The sequence below is a fragment of the Dasypus novemcinctus genome, chromosome 1 (assembly GCF_030445035.2).
Source record: "Dasypus novemcinctus isolate mDasNov1 chromosome 1, mDasNov1.1.hap2, whole genome shotgun sequence".
In the NCBI taxonomy this organism is placed as follows: Eukaryota; Metazoa; Chordata; class Mammalia; order Cingulata; family Dasypodidae; genus Dasypus; species Dasypus novemcinctus.
The window spans coordinates 94,630,936-94,651,965 of NC_080673.1; the positions used below are offsets into that span (position 1 = coordinate 94,630,936).

General features: G+C 35.2%; 1 protein-coding gene across 5 annotated transcripts in view; it reads right to left on the reverse strand.

Annotated features, from left to right (window-relative positions):
* GSTCD (glutathione S-transferase C-terminal domain containing) overlaps positions 1-21,030 on the reverse strand; it is a 172,571-nt gene that overhangs the window by 83,456 nt on the left and 68,085 nt on the right. The gene's annotated exons all lie outside the window — the stretch shown is intronic.

Genomic DNA, 21,030 nt, shown 5'->3' on the forward strand with positions numbered 1-21,030 from the left:
ACAAAAGTATCTTAGAAAATAAGTATATTATTACACATCATGATATTTTGCTTTGTAATTGTTTTACATGATAGATTATATGACAATATTTTAAATATTAATAATTTTCTCAAGAGAAGAATAAGTAATAAATAACAGTGACAGCCAGTAATAGGAAATAAATCTTAAGAAAAAATCAGGTATTTTAATTTATGGCTTCTATTTATAGCCATAAATATAGCTTATGAACATTAATTAAACAATTATTTTTAATTTTAATTAAAATATGCTATCTTGTACCCTCAAAAGAAAGAAAGTAAAGCATTTAAGGGATATCAAACTTTTTTGCTGTTGTAAGCCTTGAATATACGAAAGAAGTTTTATTTTTCTTTTACAACTCTTTTAGTTGGTGTTAGTCTTTAATGTCAGTGAATGTGTAAAAAAATAAAATGGTAGGCCTGATAGTTCTAAAGATCCTTTCTAAATTATAAGAAAAATGTAACTCTACAGAATGCTAAGAATTAATTTTCAAAGCCAAAATAAAGCAATAACTGTTACTTTATAAATAAAAATTTATAAAAAATACACAAGCATATGGAAACTATTATGCTATTTACTGTCATAACACTTCATTTTTTTCAGTTGTGAAAAAGTGTTCTTAACTCAAAAGGAAAAGGCACAGAACTACAGAATTCTCTCATGAAAATGAAAAACTTTGATCATTTTCTCTTGTCTTAGAAATGTGTTCGTTTTTGCAAAGCAACCAACTTTAAGAAATAAACCATTATATTTTTTTAAAAAAAGGAAATTAACTGTTTGGTTATTGAAAGAGTAAGTCCCCCACTCCAAGTTCTAAGGGTTCAGAGAAGAAAAAGAATCAGGCTGGTAGGAGATGGTCTTCAGAAGAGTTTTTAGGATGGTTCATTCTAGTCTACAACCTAGGCTACATGGTCTAAGGAAGGACACAAGGCTTGGCTTTTGCGTTACTCAATATAAGAGTCCACGTTAAATTGTTTTCTGGCTTCTTCACTCCAGAGTCTTAGCAAACTTATTAGAAGAATATGCAAGAACATGAATAAAATATTCACAAAATAGAAAATGCCCGAAGTCATAAACATGTGAAAAATATTTTCAACATCCAAGTAATCAACGAGCCAGAAATTTAAATTTAAAACAAGTTACTGGCAGCGGACTTGGCCCAGTGGTTAGGGCGTCCGTCTACCACATGGAAGGTCTGTGGTTCAAACCCCGGGCCTCCTTGACCCGTGTGGAGCTGGCCCATGCGCAGTGCTGATGTTCTCAGGGAGGGCCGTGCCACACAGGGGTGTCCCCCACGTAGGGGAGCCCCACATGCGGGGAGTGCGCCCCGTAAGGAGAGCCGCCCAGTGCAAAAGAAAGTGCAGCCTGCCTAAGAGTGGTGCGGCTCACACGGAGAGCTGATGCAACAAAAAGAAACACAGATTCCTGTGCCGCTGACAACAACAGAAGCAGACAAAGAAGAACACACGCAGCAAATGGACACAGAATAGACAACTGGGGTGGGGGGGGAGAAGGGGAGATAAATAAATTAAAAAATAAAATAAAACCAGTTACCATTATTCACCAACTAAATTAGGCAGTAAGATTTTTTAACATCACTATCCCAATGTAGACAAAAGACAGTTAAATTGATTGTCATTCATTGTTACTGGTACATTGATACAACACTGTAGAAAAATAATCAGGTAATAAATAACAAGAGCCATAAATCTGTTCATTCTTTTGGCATAGTAAGTCAACTTCTGGGTACACAACTTGTAAAACAATAATTGAAACAATATGGAACAAAAGGCATATGCATGAACATGGTCACTGCAGATTTATTTATAACAGCAAAATATCAAAAAGCAACCTTAATACTAAACAACAGGGAAATGATTAATTATGGCACATCTAGGCAATGACAACATGAGACATGTTGGTTTTCCCAAAGTCTCCATAGGCATAAATACAATTTCCAACAGTGAATTTTTATGTAGTTGTTTGTTTTGGGGTTTTTTTTTGGTTCTAGTTTGCCAGAGCTGCTATGACAATACCACCAATAGGTTGGCTTAAACAGTAGGAATGTATTGTCTCATGGCTTTAGAGCTAGAAGTCTGACTTCCAGGTTTTGGCAGAGTTTACATTTTCCAGGAGTTGATAGTATTCTTGTAATCGTTCATCACATGGCAATCTCTCCTTGCGTCTGGTTTCCACGGACTTCTGGCTTCTGACTTCTGTGTCCAAATTTCCTCTTTCTTAAAAGGACTCCTGTCATGTGGATTAAAGCCCATACTAATTCAATCTGGCCTCATCTAAATAGGATCTTTAAAGATCCTATTCACAAATGAATCCACATCTTAACTAATAATAGCATCTTCAAAGATTTTATTTACAAATGGGTTCACCCCATAGGACTAGAACACATTATCACAGATAAAATGAAATTAATCAAATAAGAAAAAAAAACCCAGATGAGTCCTAGTATCTGTGCTAATCATTTGCTTATTTGGTCTTAGATCTATCCATTCCTTGACCCTATTGATTCTATGCTATAGCTGGGAACTATATTTTCCTGTTTCCTCCACTATTTGGTTTCTAACAGTATTGACCAATGACAGCCATTGCCAGAAGCCTGGATGGGGAAGAAAGGATGGGAAAAGCCATGATATTTCTCATTTCTGGTCTCTGTTTCCTGCAGCATCTCCAGTAGCAACTGAATCTTCTCTGTGGCTTTAGCTAACCCAGATAGCCCTTTTCTCCATGGTTCCACCTTTTGCTCTAGTTCCTGAGTTCTAGTAACACTTCTTTTCAGCAGCTTCCTGCTGTTGCCACTCTCTAAAATAAGTCACCATTCCATTTGGTTTTTAGCTCTTTTATCAACCATGTAACTAATACCATGTCTTTTTTTTGTCTTTATTTATTTTTTATTTAAAAATATTTTTATTTAAAAATATTTTATTTAAAAATATGAGGTCCCCATATACCCCACACCCCCATAGCAACAACCTCCTCCATCATCATGAGACATTCATTACACTCGGTGAATCTCTGAGCACCGCTGCACCTCATGGTCAATGGTCCACACCATAGCCCACACTCTCCCACAGTCCACCCAGTGGGCCATGGGAGGACATACAATGTCCGGTAACTGTCCCTGCAGCACCACCCAGGACAACTCCAAGTCCTGAAACCGCCCCCACATCACATCTCTTCCTCCCACTCCCTACCCCCAGCAGCCACCATGGCCACTTTCTCCACACCAATGCCACATTTTCTTCGATTACTAATCACAATAGTTCATGAATAGAATATCAGTAAATCCACTTTAATCCATACTCTATTCCTCTATCCTGTGGACCCTGAAATGGTTGTGTCCACTCCTCATCGATATCAAGAGGGGGCTTAGATTCCACATGGATGATGAATGCAATTCTCCTGCTTTCAGTGTAGGCACTCTTGGCTCCCTGGTGTGGTGGTTGACCTTCTTCACTTCCATGTTAGCTGAGTGGGGTAAGTCCAATAAACCAGACTGTAGGAGTTGCAAGTCTGTTGAGGCTCAGGGCCTGGCTATCACATGATCAGTCCAGAGATTCAGGTCCCCTGGGTATACACTAAACTCCAGCACCAACTACAGATCCAGTAAAAGTAACTGGAGAGGCTTGTGAACAAAGATCACATCTGAGTCCAGCTCCATCACACAGAAACACAAACTCCAAAGTAGGGCCAACTGACATGGCACTGAATTCCATCTGCCATGACCACAGAACCTGTGGGTCTCTGTAGCCCTCAGAACCAATACCTGAGGTTGTATCTACTTTATCTGTCTCTGGGACTCTGCTGAGGTGTGCATAAGGGGGACCCCTCTGATAACCTCCTGGCTCTTTTTGGAGACTCATAGCCATATAAATTCATTTGTCCTTTCCATTTTCCCCTTTTATTCAGATCAAAAAGCATTTTTAACTCCTGGTATTATATGTAGACTGAGAAATTCTGCTGAATACCATGTCTTAAATTACCACTTTTTGAAATACTTACATTGGTTTCTAATATCTGAAAGGACCCTGACTAATACAGACTCTTCAATTAATGTAAAAGGGACAAAGATGATGGATGGCAAAAAATGCATGGAGATATTTTTTAAATGGCTTATATCACACTGTGTCTGCATTTGATTCTAATGGGACTCTGGCTATCAAGGAAGTCAACCCCAAAATGTAGCTATCTTCCAGATCTCTTATTTGAGCTGTTTCAAGATGTGGAAGAAACTGGGGCAACCTCTAAGTAAAGGTTATACTTTCTAGGAGGTTTTCTAATCAAAGAATACTTGGGAGTAGTCTATATCGTATAGCAAAACTCTCCAGTAAGAATATAATACATTGTAACATTCCAGGGAAGTTATTAGGAAGAGACCCACAGCAATATTGCCACCTTTTGAAATAATACTTGTCAAACAGGCTTTTGCCTCTTAAATCGTTTTTCAAATTCTTGGTAGCAACCCATGAGTCAATTTAGCAGGTTGTGACCACCATTTAAAACAATAAAAGAGAGAACAGAAAAGAAAACATCAGGGTACATTACTTAAATAGGCCAAAATCTGTAGCATAAAATCTTGTTTCACTTATTCAGTACATGTTTATATGATTATAGGTGCATGTGAATTGAGCTGTGATGGACAATCTGTTTCTATATGTAACTCACAGTCAAATTAACTTGAACGTCATCACAATAGATTAACCTTTGCCTAAAAGTAAACGATATGAAGTAATTACAAAACCCTGCAGCAGGGTAAGTTAAAGAAAAATGTCTTCATGTCTGCACAATTCACATTTGTTGAACATTAAAAATAGGAGATTATGATTAGTAGAACTTGGCAGGTCACACATAATCACTGATGCTAATTATCTCACATCTTTCTCTAAGCCAGTTATAGTCACTCACAAATGAATACATTGTTACAGTTTAAAATAAGTATGGTCACCTGGAGAGATGTACAATATAAATTAGCAGTTGCACAAGACTACATTTAGCATATATGAGTTGGATATAAATAGCAACATAAAATATTTCAAAGATATTGTCATTAATTTTTATTTTAAAATATTTTTAATTTTGCTATACAATGTTTCTTTTTCAGTTACAAATACAATATTCACATATATAAGTAAATATATCTTTGAGTGAAGGATCAACATCATATGCCTAATTTAGAACACAATATTAAACTTTTGATGTGGCTTCCTGTCCTGTTTTTGTTTTATTATTGTGCTCCCTTTAATTATTTTTTAAATCATTTTCAGATAAAAAGTTTTTTGAATGGTGAAATATAAAATAACATATGTAAAAAAGAAAACAAAAAATCAAGTCAACTCTAAAACTGTAAATATGAGGTCTTTTAAAATTTTTTGGATAATAATAATACTAAGATGACCCTATCAGGGACCCCTGGTAGTGATGGGGCCACAATTAGCTCTAGGGAAAAATCAAATTATTACTAAACATATATTTTTGATTTTATGAGAATTCAAACTATATAAAACCTTGGAATAGTTTGAAACAGGGGACAAATGTGATCAGAAAGCTCAAATGAGTACAACTTTGACCCAAAGTTTTAATGCAAAGTGGTAACTCTCTGAAACAGATCAAGTCATATGATTGAAATTTTAAGTGACTAAGAAATCTAAATTTTTCAATAACTAAAAAACTGAACACTGAAAACTGATGTGTAGTCTCCTACTTGCAAACCCAGAGGACCAGCATAGTATAACTGTTTAAGACAGTCTCACACTAAGTACTTTATACGTGTTAAGAAAACAAACAAGACAGACAAACCTGAGAAGAAAAATGCTCAACACTAAAATTCTTAATTACACTTATCCCCTTTACTTTCTCATTTGTTTGTCACATTATGGAGAGGTCTTTTATGAGGGGTTAACAATACAGGACTTCATAAAAAACAGAGATTTTTAGGAGGAATCTTAATACCTTCCTACATCCTGATCTGCTTATGTGAAATTTCCAAATTGATGAGCCTTCTTCAATAAAAGGAAAAATGATAAAGTACCGAAACAGTTTTTTTTAAATTTTATCTCTCCCCACCCCTTGTGGCTTTTTGCTTGCTGTCTGCTCTCCGTGTCCATTCACTGTGCGTTCCTCTGTGTATTTATTTTTGTTTATCTCCCCCACCTTTCCCCGCAGCTTGCTTGCTGTCTGCTCTCTGTGTTCATTCTCTGCAGGCTCTTCTGTGTTTTCGTTTTTTTTGGCTTGTCTCCCTTTTTGTTGTGTCACCTTGCTGAGTCTGCTATCCATGGCGCCCAGGCTGGCGGCTCTCCTCGGCATGCGGGCGAACCTGCCTTCACAAGGAGGCCCCAGATCACGAACCCAGGGCCTCCCATTTGGGAGATGGGAGCCCAACTGATTGAGCCACAGCCGCTTTTCAGTACCAAAATATTTTGATGTTGGTTCACCTGTTTGTCTTGCTCATTATATAAGCAAGAGAGGTATTATTCTAGGTATGCAGCAGATAGTTAGTCTTAAACTCACTTATCTTTAAACATAGTTTTAATGAGATAGCTTATACTTACTTGTCTGGGATGAATTAAGTCTATTCTTATTGAAGGCAGCAGCAGGATTGACTAGTTACTACTTTTTTTTAACTTAAAAACATATAGGAAAGATTGAAATAAAGCCAATCTCTAATAGATATTATACTCAAGAATACATACACTCAGGAAATCTCAAACTACTTTCTCTGAAATAAAGGTATGAATCAATTTAAAACTCAATCAATTTTTAAAAGTTTATGTGAGTCTGAAGTAAACAAAAAGCAAAAAGCTCATCGATAGAAACTGGTCACTGTAAACGGCAACCTGGAGCTATGAAATGTCAATTTCACACTGCACTAAGCATATCCTACCAAACATGATCAAACTGCTGTTCGGAAAAATATCAACACTTGCTACTACATTCCCTGAAGTAACAGGTCAGACATATTAGCCAGGTCAGGTATAAAACAGCATCTGCTTGAACCTACCCCCAGGAATCATTTTCCATGTGTTTCAGCAATTATCATTTAAAAATTTGATGTTTTAATTGACTCAGGACAAGCAGCTCACTCCAAATAAAGTGCAGTTCGGCTTGGTATAAGTAAATGCTAATATCCTTAAAAAGTAGTCAAGAGAACCTAAGTGAGTTAGAACATATTCATCTAAGATTTCAGGCTGACGGCCAAAATATAAAATCTATTGCTATGATCTGCCATTCAAATGCCCCCTTCAGTCATGTGCCTCTCATAGTGTTCACAGTCCCAATCGGAATAATTTATTAGGTGATAAAAACTATGCAGGGGAGGACTGACTGTTTTCCATATGAGTAGTTCCCTTGGGAAAACACTTGAAATCTGGCTTCAGGGACTGAAGATATAGACACATCCAATTGGACAACAAAGAAAAAGAATGTGTTGCTGTCTTAGAACCTCTAGGGAATTTTCTCCTCTGGGAGAGTGAGGGTCAGGTAATCCACCACTATCCAGTCCCTCTCTGGCATGAGTAAATGAGGGCTGTCAGTTTTGTGGAAGGAAAGAGAAGCTCCAGAAATAGAATTTTCAAATTTAAGCAGATTTAACTGGGGGTGACAGAGCAGACATACACAGAATGACGACATGGATTTAAGGCACAGAAATAGGCTAATGAACCCTTGACAGAAGTAACAGAGGTAGAATTCTCTCCAAGTGCTTTTGGTCAAGTTTCTTTCTACTGTATATCCCTGCATTGCTATAGTCCAGAAACAAATGGCAAAATAAATCAGTCAGCAGTCTACTGCACTGAAATGCCAGGTTTATTGTATTATGAATAAAATTAAAATGGTGGTCAAGGAGACGATAGCAGAGAAAGTTGTAGTTTTTAGGTAAAATACAATAGGCAGAGTCAAATAAAGGTTTGCAGGATCAAGAAACCAGAAAAACATGGTTTTATATTTATGTGCAATAAATAGAGTAAATTGAAGAAATTGGGTCAGAGTTCGTCTCATGGTGATATGGTCTGTTCTGCTATTTTAATAGATAAACCACTGATCTCTGGTACTCATACCTTTAGAATTTCAGTTATTAATATCTGTTAGGCCAGAAAATTAATGGATTATATCAGTATAGATGCCTCTAGTTCTCTTCAGAAAGTTTTTTGGAAATAACATGTGAAAGTATAAAGGGATATATAAAATTGTAAGTTCTTTTCTGTCCTTTCAAGGAGTTCTAAAACCACAGAAAATACTTTGAAATATATATTTCTCAGAGACTTAAATCTTTGGATTGTTCATACGCTGGTTGTGCCTTGAAACCCAGCAGAGTTGTGGCTAACTCCTACTCCCCAGTTCTTCAGGTTCACACTGGACAACTAACAAAACAATAATGATGGATCTGTACCATGCCCCAAGCAAGGAGTATCTCCAACCGCAAGCAAAACAATTCCTCTGCTCCATAATACCTATGTTCCTTCTCAGCCTGAAGCAGTCAGGAAAAGACATCTTCCCAAATCCCTCAAGAATGCAGAATGAACAAAAATAAGGGAGGAGTGTAACTATGGACCAAACAGATTTATTGTTATTGTAGTTAATATCTTGTGTTAACAGAGTAACTTGTAAATTGATATTAAAAATAAAAAAAAATTTAAAAGAACATAGTTAATATCACTGAATTATATATTTGATTAAATGAGAAACTTCAGGTTGTATTATGTTACCAGAATAAAAATTTTTAAAAATCTATATAATACAGTGAACCCTAACATAAACTATGGGCTATAGCTAATAGTATACATATAATAAGCTTGTTTTATGAATTGTAACCAAAGTACCATGATAATGCAAAGTGTTAATAATAGAGAAAACTGTGTGTGAGAGAGGGGTAAATAGGAACTCTGACTTTCTGCATGATTTTTCTGTAGACCTACATCTTCTCTAATAAAAAGAGAAAAAAGAAAACAGGAGTCCCCTCCCTCCATGGAAAAAAAATGCAAAAATTGGCCTTCCTAATGAAAAAAGAGGGCATAAATGATGGCATTAAAGGCCTTAAACAAGCTGGTTCCACATTACCAATCCATCCTTAGTTACCATTATGTCATAAAATTTCTGCTATTCAGATAAAATTCCCTCCCACATACTTGTTCTCTCAAGTCCACCTTTATTAATGCTGTTCCTTCTCATTACTTTACATTCTCCTATTAATCTAATGTTTACTTTCTTTCAAGGTCAAATTCAAGACCTGCCTGAAACCTTTCCAACCAAGGCATCAATCTTCCTCCTTCCTTGCTCTTTGCAATACTTATTGCCCCAGTCTTTCCATTTCATTAATCCCTAAATAACCACAGACATTTTGTTCCCAAAATGTAATGTAGTTGGCAAAACCCAACTGGTAAGATCAAAGTCTCATAGAAAATAGGGGATTAAGAAAAAAAAGTTTTAATTATGTTTTTCTTAAAAGAGAAAGTTCCAGAAGAGATACGTTCCAAAACAATGTAGATTTATTGGCACTAACCTGTTCCAATGGGCTTCCAGTAGGAAACCCTGATTCTCCCATAAGTTCAAGTATCTTATCCTTGAGGAAGCCCTTACTGACAGAATTTACTATTTTTTTTTTTTACCTGAATTATTATTCCTTGATTCTTTTTTTTTGCAAATCCTATCACAATGCCTGTGCAACCAACTGGCCAAATTACTGGGCTTTATAGGGCACACTTTTCTAGGGTGATCTACGTACTGTGAAGAGAATACACAGGTTTCTTGTCTCAGCACTGCTTCACAAACCCAATGAGATGGCTAAGGAGGATGTGGCAATAACTACCATGCTCTGTTTGTTTTGGGGTACAATTACAGGACTGAGTTATCTTAAAACTTTGGTTTTGAGGAATTAATGTATTGCATTTCACTGACTATTCTGTTAAAAAACACGAGTCCCATGCAAATAATGAAAAAAGCCCATTTTTGTTCTGAATCCATACAGATGGTTCACAGGTATTATCATTTTCAGTAAATTTTTAAAAACAAATCAATTTTTTGGAAACATATTAATAAAAGCCATTTTCAGTAAATTTTTAATGACAGAAATGATTGAGTAAAGTTCTTGGTAGGTAAATTTATTCAATGGCTTAAATATAGCCAGAATTAGTCATTTTTCATTAAAATTTTATTACCATTGAGGGAAAAATTCACTGCTTTGGTAATTATTTTTTGGTCTGAGTTTGAAAATAATTTTTTATACCCTGAATTTTCTGGGAGACCATCAGCATATTCCTGTATTTATGTAATTTCTATAATTTTGTAAGTGTGTGTATGTATACAACCATACACCAGCACACACCCATACATACACAATCAAATTACAGAACCATCCTACATAAGGAGGCTTTCTCCTGGAGCTAGTAAAGCACTAAAAGCTATGGTGATAGGTATTTGGGAATTCATTAAAATTTTCTCTCTACATTTGTGTGTTTCAAATTGTCCATAATATGAAACACAAACAAACTTTAAGCACATTACTGATAAACAGAGAGAAAATGTCTTTCAATATTTATAAACAAAACCAAAAAGTGCACTTTTCTGAGAGAAATGCTGATAAAATGTTAATGCTTGTGTTTGAATCCCCGCCTTTCCACTTTCTAGCTGCATAATCTCATGCAAATTGTTGTGCCTTCATTTTCTCATTTGTAAAACTGAGAAACTAAAACTTTTGTTGTTTGAGGATTAAATGAGTTAATATTTGTAAAGTGCTTAGAAGAGTCCCAGCACATAATAAGCCCCATGTAAATGTTTGTTAAATAAATGAGAACAACTTCACACCCATTTGCTTATCAATTTACAGACTTCACTATTTGGAAACTAGGTTTTAAAAAAGGCAATTCCCCTGCCTTATGATGTTTAAAAAAAGAAACAGCAAAAAAAATTTTGAGAGCTCTTCAAAAAATTCAGGAGGCTATTAATAGAAATGTGATTTTTATAAAAATAAAACAAATGTATTATACGCTTTTGCCTGATATTTTCTCTTACTTTAAAAAAGGTCTTCCTTTAAAGCAGACAACAAACTAAAAAGAATTCTCAAATTTCAGATTTTTAAGTTAATTCTTTGATTTTTCTTAAAATAACCTAAATTACATATCTGAATTTCTAAGCCAATAGCAAATCACAACAAAAGTGGATTGTTTAGCCTCCATATTTCTTATCCTGTCAGGCTTCCTGTCTAGGTTGATTCAAAAATTTGATGGGGCTGGGGCCTACTATGTGGGAAGCTGGCACTCAGCCACTGAACCACATCGGCTCCCCTGAGTTGGTTTTTTTCATTTGTTTCCTTGTTGTTTTTGTTTTTTGTTTTTTTTTAGGAGGCACTGGGGACCTAACTCAGGACCTCCCATTTGGGAAGCAGGCACTCAACTGCTTGAGCCACTTCCGCTACAAAAATTTGATTTTTAATACATGACAAAACTTTAAATTATTCAGTATTGTTTCTCTGATTCACTATGTTAATATACAGAAATCATCTTTTAAATATAGTTTTATCTGTTGCCTTTACTCATAATCTCCATTATATATACTTTAACATAATTTGACTAATCATTCTCATTTTCCCTAATTAACAAACAGAATTTAATAAATAGAAAATTGGCTTAACTTGTAGATTACTAAAAAGTAGATTTTATTAATGGAACAATAGACAAAGAGCTCTTTAGCTTTGACACTTTACTCTTAAAAGGACCTTATTTTAATTGACCTGAAGAAAATTTTGCTGAATGTTTCCAGTAGTCCTAAGAAGAGATGATGGTAAGGATGATATTTAGTATTTATTATTATATTACATAGACTATGCTTTGTATATTACTTTAATTGGTCTTCACGAAAATCCTATAAAGTAGAAATTAATAGTTACATTTTACTTAGACAGGAAACTGAGGCTCACAGAAATTGAGTACACTGCTCACGGTCACATCACTAGGACTTTAAACCCAGATCTTTCTAACTCTGACAACTGATGTTCTTAACCAGTAAGCTCTGTCCCATTACCCTCAAGACCCACCAGTGCCCTGCCGATTCTGTAGTCCTCTTCCTTTGGAGAAAATTAATTTAAAAATTTCTAATTTTGTAGTCTTTGGTGTCTTTCCTAACTTTTAACCAATAATCAGATTTGGGGTTTCCTGCCAATACTCTGGTAAATTCCTGCTACTCAAACATACTCTTATTTGATCATTTGTCAAGATTAGTCCTCAGCAGGGGACTGGCATAAGGGACTTACTTACCCAGAGTATCATGGGGAAAGAACCACACCTATGACAAAGAGCAGGTTGCTAAAGCACAAATTACTAGAAATGCCCTAAGAAGAAATAAGCTCTGACCCTTTAACCTACAGACCCCGAATGGCAATCAATGACTCAAGCTGGACAAATGTCAAACCTCCAGGAGTGACTGTACCAATTTAACCTGAGATTACCTGCAAAATGACTCTGAGAAATATGGCACCTGCAAACACCTGTGTGGACTAGCTCAAATGTCTGGGATGGAAATGGAGCAAGATAAGAGCTACACAATGTGCTCTTCTGGGCAACTTTTGCTTCTGGCTTTAAAAAACTAAACAATAGAAATGATGCTGTTATTTAATTTATTATTTTCTTCTTCTCAGGGATCACAGTGGTCAGAGTCATTTTATAACTCCAATTTGTCTCTCATATTATTTCTCTCTTTCAATTCATTCATTATTTCATTTTAGTATTCATTAAACACTTGACTTCCTTGTGTTGGTCACTTAGCTAGGCATAAGAGTTACAAAGTTGAACACCAGGTCTGGGCCCTTATGGAGCAGTCTGTTGGTGGAGATAGCAACTGTTAAGGAAATTTTCTTTATTGAACTTAAACACTACTAACATTTAATCCTCCAGAAGAGACAACTGGATCAAGTGGCCTCTGCTCTGTCCCTTTGAATTTCACCTTTCAAATATGGTTCACAAGAATTAACACAACTACCATCAGGCTGTCCCTAGGGCTCTATCATTCTCTCTCTCAGCACTAAAAAAATATCTTTCCTGAGGTCCTAATAGCACATTGGAAACAGCATTTTTAAAAGAGTTTGCTAAATAGTTAAACTAGAATGTGCAGGTTTGAGTCTTTTGTGGACCCTTGAAAATTATGTTCTTAAGCTAACCCATTCCTGTGCATGTAAACCTATTCTATGTGGGACCTTTTGATTAGACTCAGTTAAGGGACCTCTTGATAAAATCACTTTTGATCAAACAGCTTCAGTTAAGGGCCATTGATTAGACTGTGGGACCCAGGGTAGGTCTTATTCTTTACTGTAGTCCTATATAAATGGAGGAGAGAGGGGAGGAAGAGCTGCTATTTTACTCTAACATGTGAGAGAGGACTCCAGGATTGCCTGCAGCCACAGAAAGACGCAGTAAGCCTGAGAGGCTGAAAGTGATCGGAAGCTGGAATCAACACAGCAGTCTGAAGCTGAAGCAAGGAATCCTGGAGAAGAGGGAAGAGATAAGCTATTTGCCTGATGGTCCACAACTGAGCTTGGGGAGAAAGTGAGATTGGAAAGGAAAGAAGAGACTTTGGCAAAGACCACCGTCATTGTGTGGCAATAGTCCCTGATCACCAGCAGCTGACCTTTGGCAAGACAGCATCTCTGATGACGCCTTGATTTCAACATCTTAACTACCTCAAAATTGTAAGCTTTTAATGTAATGAAGTCCCATTATCAAAAGCCAATCCATTTCTGCTCTTTTGCATTGGTAGCCTTCAGCAAACTAAAACATAAAACAAATAGGAAATTTTTAAGCTATAAGAAACATAATAACATACAGCTTAAAAACAACTGGTTTCTGCTATCTGACTTCTAGAGCTCGTGGGTTCTAAGCTTCTGCTTAGCTGATCTCAGATTGCCACACTCTAAGAACCTTGACAGAAACTGCCTACTCCTACATTTTTCTGCAAATAAAATGGAACTAAAACACAAAACCTGTGGAATATATCAGCTTTAAGAGAAATATGTTGCAATATGTTAAAGGCAAAAAAAATCTAAAAAAAACTTCACCAAAGAAGACAAAATATTATTATATTTATTCTATTAAAGATCTCATTCAATTGACAAGATGCAGATATTAAACAGAAATAAATGCAAACATTCAATCTTGCTAGGATAAAATAATACAAAATAATGAATTTTCACTATTGGCCTCTAAAAATTATCAAAAATTTGATGAACTAGTGCCAGCAAAGGTTGAGTGAATCAGGGACTCCTGCATAAAAAGCTGGTGGTAAAATAAACCTGTAAAACCATATTGGAAATTAATTTAGCAATATGTATGAAGAAAAAAATACAACAAAAATGGTCATATCCTTTGGCCCTAGCATTCCATCTGAGAAATAATCCAAAGTATAGAAAAATCTATGGGCAGGTATACCCCAAAGAATTGAAAAGCAGATCTTGAACAGATAATTGCACATCGATGTTCATAACAGCATTATTCACAATTGCCAAAAGACGGAAGCAACCCAAGTATCCATCAACTTATGAATGGTTAAATAAAATGTGGTATATACATACAATGGGATATTATTCAGCCATAAAAAGGAATGAAATCCTCATGCACACAACAACATGGATGAACTCTGAAGACCTCACGTTGAGTGAAATAAGCCAGGCACAAAAGGGCAAATATTGTATGATCTCACTATTTGAAACAAATAGAATTGAGCAAACTCATAAAGTCAGAATTTAGAATATGGGTTACCAGGGGACCAAGTGGGGATAGGGAAGTGAAGGCTTAAAATGTACAGAGTTCTTCTGGAATGATGAAAACGTTTTGGTAATGGATGGTGGTGAAAGCAGCATAACATAGTGAATACAATTAACAGTACTGAAATACATATCTGAATATGATTAAAAGAGTAAATGTTAGATAGTATATACAATAATGGAATAAAACTTTTTAAAAAATCAATGGAACTACAGTACACAGTGAACCCTAAGTTAAACCATAGAATTTGTTTAATAGTACAATTATAAAAATGTGCTATCCTCAGTTGTAACAAATATGCCAAATTAATGCAAGGTGTTGGCGGTGGGGTGGTATATGGGAATCCTGTATTTTATGCATAATTGTTCTGTAATTACACCCACAATTTCTCTAATAAAACATTTTTTAAAGCTATGTGCAGAATATTTTCATTGTAGTCTTATCTACAGCTAGATGTTGATAACTTGAGAGCAACTTTATATTCAACCACAGATAATTAAGAAAAATATATTAAATCACCTTAGTGAAATATCATGGAGTCACTAAAATAGTTATATTAGGAGATGGTTGTATTACATTTCAAATCTTTAAAAAAAATTGCAAAAGCAAGGAGTGGGTATAGTTCAGTACTTGAGTGCCTGCTTCACATGCATGAGGTCCTGGGTTCAATTCCCAGTACCTTCTTGAAAAAAAAAAAAGACCAATATGCCAGGCCTTTGATATTAATGCTTATACTTATGAACCTTGTTCTTGTGAAGCTAAAACTTAGCCTAATATTATATATTGCCTAGGAGTTCCTCCTGAAAGCCTCTCTAATGTGACCTCTCTCTAAGCCAAGCTCAGCATATAAACTCACTACCTTTCCCCCATGCGGCATGATGAATAACTCCCATGGATGAGCCTCACTGGCACTGAGGGATTATTACCAAGTGACAACTAGCAATGCATTTGGAAAAAGACCTTGACCAAAAGGAGCAAATATTAAATATAGATGAGTTTTTATGGCTAAGAAATTTCAAAGTGAGTAGGGAGGTCATTCCAGAGGTTATGATTATACACTTCTCAGGATGATCTCACTGACTGCTGCAGTAAACAATTCCTCAAGCAGGGGGACTCCTAAGGGCTCTAGGGACATCTGGATGCTACAGGCAGGGCAGACAATGCCAGGAATCCAGCACCTTGTCAGTGGGCTTTACCTTGGAATATATGATAGCCTATCCCCACAATGTATTGGAGTTGGACTCATTTATATACACCCACACATGGTTCTTATGTCCCTTTTATTTGATTCTATAATTAGCATGATACTTGTTAAATCTTCCTGCTATTCATATGCCAGTTGAGCCCTCAATCTCAGCAGAGTTGCAGCCAAAACCTACCCACCAATTCATCAACTCACCCAGACAACTAACAAAAGGATGATGATGGACAATGTTCATCCCCCAAAACAAAGAATATCTAAAACTGCAAGCAAGAGAGTTCCATCCATCTGCCCGATGGGATCTAAGCTCCCCCTCAACTGGACGCAGAAGGGCATCACCATCCCCAAATTCTTAAGATTGATGAATGGAATGAACATAAGGGGGGAATGCAAATATGGACTAAAATAGACGTATTCTATTAATGGAAGAACTTGTATCATTGATATAAAATCAGTGGTCACCAGGGGTTCTGAGGGGACGGAGAGGGAAGAATAGGTATAACATGGGGCAATTTTGGGACATTGGAATTGTCCTGCATGACACTGCAATGACAGAGGCCATTATACGTTGTGTCAAAAACTATAAAATTGTGCAGTGCAAAGTATAAACCATAATGTGAACTACAGACCATGCTTAATAGCAATGGTTCAATATGTGTTCATCAATTGTAACAAATGTACCACACTAATGAAAGATGCTGTTAATGGGGAAAAGTGTGGGAGGGGAAAGGGGTGAGGTACACAGGAATCCTCTATATTTTTGATGTAACAATTATACAATCTAAAACATCTTTAAAAATAATAATAAAAAAGAAAAAATGTATATAAAAAAGCAAATTCTATACTACACAAATAATATGTAGTAGCTGAATCCTTTAATACAGTTTGATAGTAGACAAGTTCTATTGCACTAACAAAAGGAAAGGATTGAAGGAAAATGTTTAAAAACCTAGTAATATTTATAATGTTAGAATATATTTTGACTAATTAAAGTTATTTGTCTTTTAAAAAGTAGGAAATGTTACATTTATATCAAAATATTCTGTTTTTGACTAATACCTTTTTTGTTCTATAGGCAATCAAACCCAACAAGGGCCTCTCTCTACAAGAAAATCAAGGGAAACAATCTCCTTGTGAAAATGGTTGGGCACAATGCTGGGATTTACAATTAAATATGATAATCACAGATGCAGCAGAGAAGCCCAGCTGACATTGATCATTTCTACTTTTTGATGCAGAGATAGAAAAGATCTTAACAACAACATACATAAATATAGCTATTTGGGTTTAAGAGTTTACTCAGTTTTGCTATCAACACAGCTACATGAGAAAGGAAGAAGAAACCTGACAGGCAAAGAGACTGCTCATGTGACAAATGCATAAAATTTATTTTTCACAAGAAAGAACTTTAATTTCAGAGGAGGCATTGTGATCAAGGGTTTCCAGGATATGAGCAGAACTAGAAGAGATGCTCCATAATCTCCCAACCTTATTGTTGGAATAGCATGGGAGCATTCAGCAAGTGGAAAATTGGTATAACCAAATGAATTTATTAATAAAATTGTAAACCTCTTAAGCAAACACTATAACTGTTAGAGGGCTATAATAATACCCTCCCTTGCAACTCTAAGATTTCAGAATTATCACATTAAAGCAATTTTCTTTAACAGTCATGGAAAGTAATTTTCAAGTAAATTATAATAAGAGCAGAAACAAGTTGTGTGGGAAAAACTCTTTCAAAACATTTCAGCTAATGTCCTCTCCCGAGTTTAATAATTTCCAAATTTTATTTATTTTGTTAAGACAATAAAAATATAAATCTGTGACTTCACAATAAGATATCTCCACAGAGGTGACAGAGATTTAATTGAAAAGCATAATGGATATAGATTTATAGATCTGGACTCAGCTGATTGATGGAGGATTTATTTCGATTATGTGTAACACAATGCATATTACTTAACCTCTTCATGAGCTTCACATTTCCTAATTCTAGATCATCTCAAATGTCTCTCCCAGCTTTGAATTTCCATAATTACTGTGCCAGTTATCTTAGGTTTGTCCTTCCAAATTCAGCCTGTGCTCTGCCCTCCTTTATCAACACACTTCCTTGCCTGGATGGGTTGGGTCAATAAGAAGATTCAGCAGTTCAGAAGGAGAAGGTAAGTTCAGAGTATTTGCTCGTCTGGCTCTTAACCCTGCAGATCACCAGGGGTTGGCTGAGTCTCTTGCTGGAAGCTTACTGCTCCTCTCACTGCAGCATGTGCTGCAGGACTTTGTCTCCTTAATTTTCCCTTTCCATGTCCACTCAGGCATGAAGGTGAAAACAGCTACATTGTATTTAACCCTCCATTTGTGCATTACCCCTTTAGGGTATATATTAATATAATTTATCTCTTGAATATGTCATCTTTTCTTGTTGGGAATCTAATACAATTACTTTTTTAAGAGTTTGTTCAAGAGTCTAACTCAGAATCCAATCTCTTATGAGTAGCAGCTGTATAAATTTGAACATTGGTTATTAATGAGATTTCAGTTTCACTTCAAAGAAACCTACCCAAAGCACTTATTTCATAAACAAATAAAATTATTTAAAAGCATCTTTTCATTCAGATTATAGCCTGTCTAATCCAGCAATGACCTGATTTTTTCAGTAAACCCTCTAGTTAGAAAAAAACAGACAGGCATGACTGGAAAGCAATTTTCAGTCATTTTCATCAGTACTGCTTTTGTCATTGGGTTTCTCTCTTTGATTTGCTGGGGGGAAAAAATTAAAGTGCTTGTACCCAAAGACATGGAAGTATTTAGTCAATAAAGTTGTTTTAAAAAAGGAAGAGAGAGTAGGCTTGACCCTATCTACCTCCAAACACCTTATAAAGTTTTTGTTTTGGCTCTATAAAGCACTTACTTTTTAATCAAAGGGGGACCATTTTGTCTGTATTAACACTTCCCAACTTTATTTCAAAGATATATTTATTTCTCTCTTATTTTACAGAAGTTGTGGGTGTACAGAAAAATTATTCATAAAATACAGAGTCCCCATATACCAAAATATAAGTAACATCTTACATTAGCGTGGTACATTTGTTACAGTTCATGAAAGAACATTTTTATAATTGTACTACTCATTATGGTCCATCATTTACAATAGTGTTCACTAGGTTGTACAGTCCTACGATTTTTTAAAATTTTATTCTAGTCACATATATACAATCTAAATCTAAAAGGGTTTTAATGCCTAGTTTGTTAGATGTGCAAACTATCACAAAATATGCTTTTGTTTTCTCATTGCAATAGGCAACTCAGAGTAAAGCCACCCTCTAAAAGAATTTGTCTTTTTAAAAAAAAAAGATTTATTTATTTATTTATTTCTCTCCCCTTCTCCCCCTCCCCCAGTTGTCTGTGCTCTGTGTCTATCTGCTGCATCTTAAAAGAATTTGTCTTTAAGATGAGGAATTGTCCTGGGAATTAAAAATTTATCAAATTTTGTAAAATATTTTCTGTGATCATTTGCAAAATTCCTAAGTTTGGGAAGCATATAAATTTGTATCATATGTACAGACTATATGTAACTTTAAAAAATAATCTTTGGTTTCAAAATAAAAACAAATTTATAAATTTCCCCAAATAAGCATATATAACTCACATCTAGAAACACTACACTATTGATTACTAATAGTATATTTATGCCATTTAAATAATTACAGTCTTCTATTTATGACTATATTTCTACCCTATGGTTAAGGATATTTTTTTCCTTCTTCAGATAATTCAAAGTTGGACAACTATATTGCTGCAGTGCCTGTCAGCTATTGTGATTAGGGAAATTTCCTTGCTTCAGGTATCTCTCCAACGTGAGTTGAGCTGAATTAAGTAAAAATAATGAATGGGTTTGGATGTTGAGAGGAGCTGGTTCAGAGCACAGAATAAAATAGTTCATTGTGTAGTTGAGGTGATTTTAATCATGACTGTCTGGAATAGCACAGAAAATGCCAATTTAAGCTGAAATGAACAATACTTACTAATTTTCAATGAGCAGAATAAAAATGATCCACTCCATTAGTTTTCCTTCTATCTTCTAAATGTAACTGTAAACATTTAGGATTTTAAAAGACAATTCTTCAAAGTTTAGCAAAAGAGTTTTTAAATTTAAGAACAGTTACTTGCTGTGAGATTGGTTCAAAGGAGTCAAGAAAGGCTTTAAATTAAAGAACTAATTTTTTTGAGGAAATACCACCCTGAAAATGTACAAAACGGAATTAATACAAACCTAGTTTTGTATTAATTACAACTAGAAATAGTCTTTCAGGGCTTTCAGAAAAATTGTATATAGTTTGCAAATAACTCTCTAAGTGTTTGGGTTGCTTGTTTCTTTGTCTTTGTAGAAAAAGCTGTTGAGGACTGAGTTTAAATATTTTATTGCAGTTATCTTTGTTTTAGAAAAAAGGTTCTTCTTGATTCCTCATTTTTTCTGGATGGCTCCCCCAAATAAGTTTAGTAAATTTTAGTACTCACTAAACATTCAGCCATTAATAATTAATATAAAACATTTGCCAGTCTTCATTCAAAGCTGCCTCACTCTAAAGCATCACAGCCTGTTATTACAAATCTAGTGTCACTGATCATTGTAAAAACTCATAAAGAGAAAAGCCTTGGCAAAAGAAAGTTGAAGGAAAAGTATTATCTTGAAGTAGGTACATATTTCCAGTCCCAGCTAAGAGAATTTGGCTGCTGTTAAAAATACAGCAGGACTGGAATGGAGCTCCAGCTCATGCTAAAATAAAATGGCCCCACACCAACTACATTTCAACACTAATTGAAGAGGGATTACAGTTCTTGGCTGGTATTGTACTATATTAATATTAAAAATCCCTAACGTAACAACAATATTTACCCTCGATAAGCATAATTTAGAGTTTACTTAATCAGTGAATAAATTATATTCCCAAAATAAATCATGGTAACTTTCAAACGTGTCCAGTACTGTAACAAATGACTTAGTGAAGCTAGGATAGACACAAATATCCTTAATTATTAAATACATACTTAGTATAC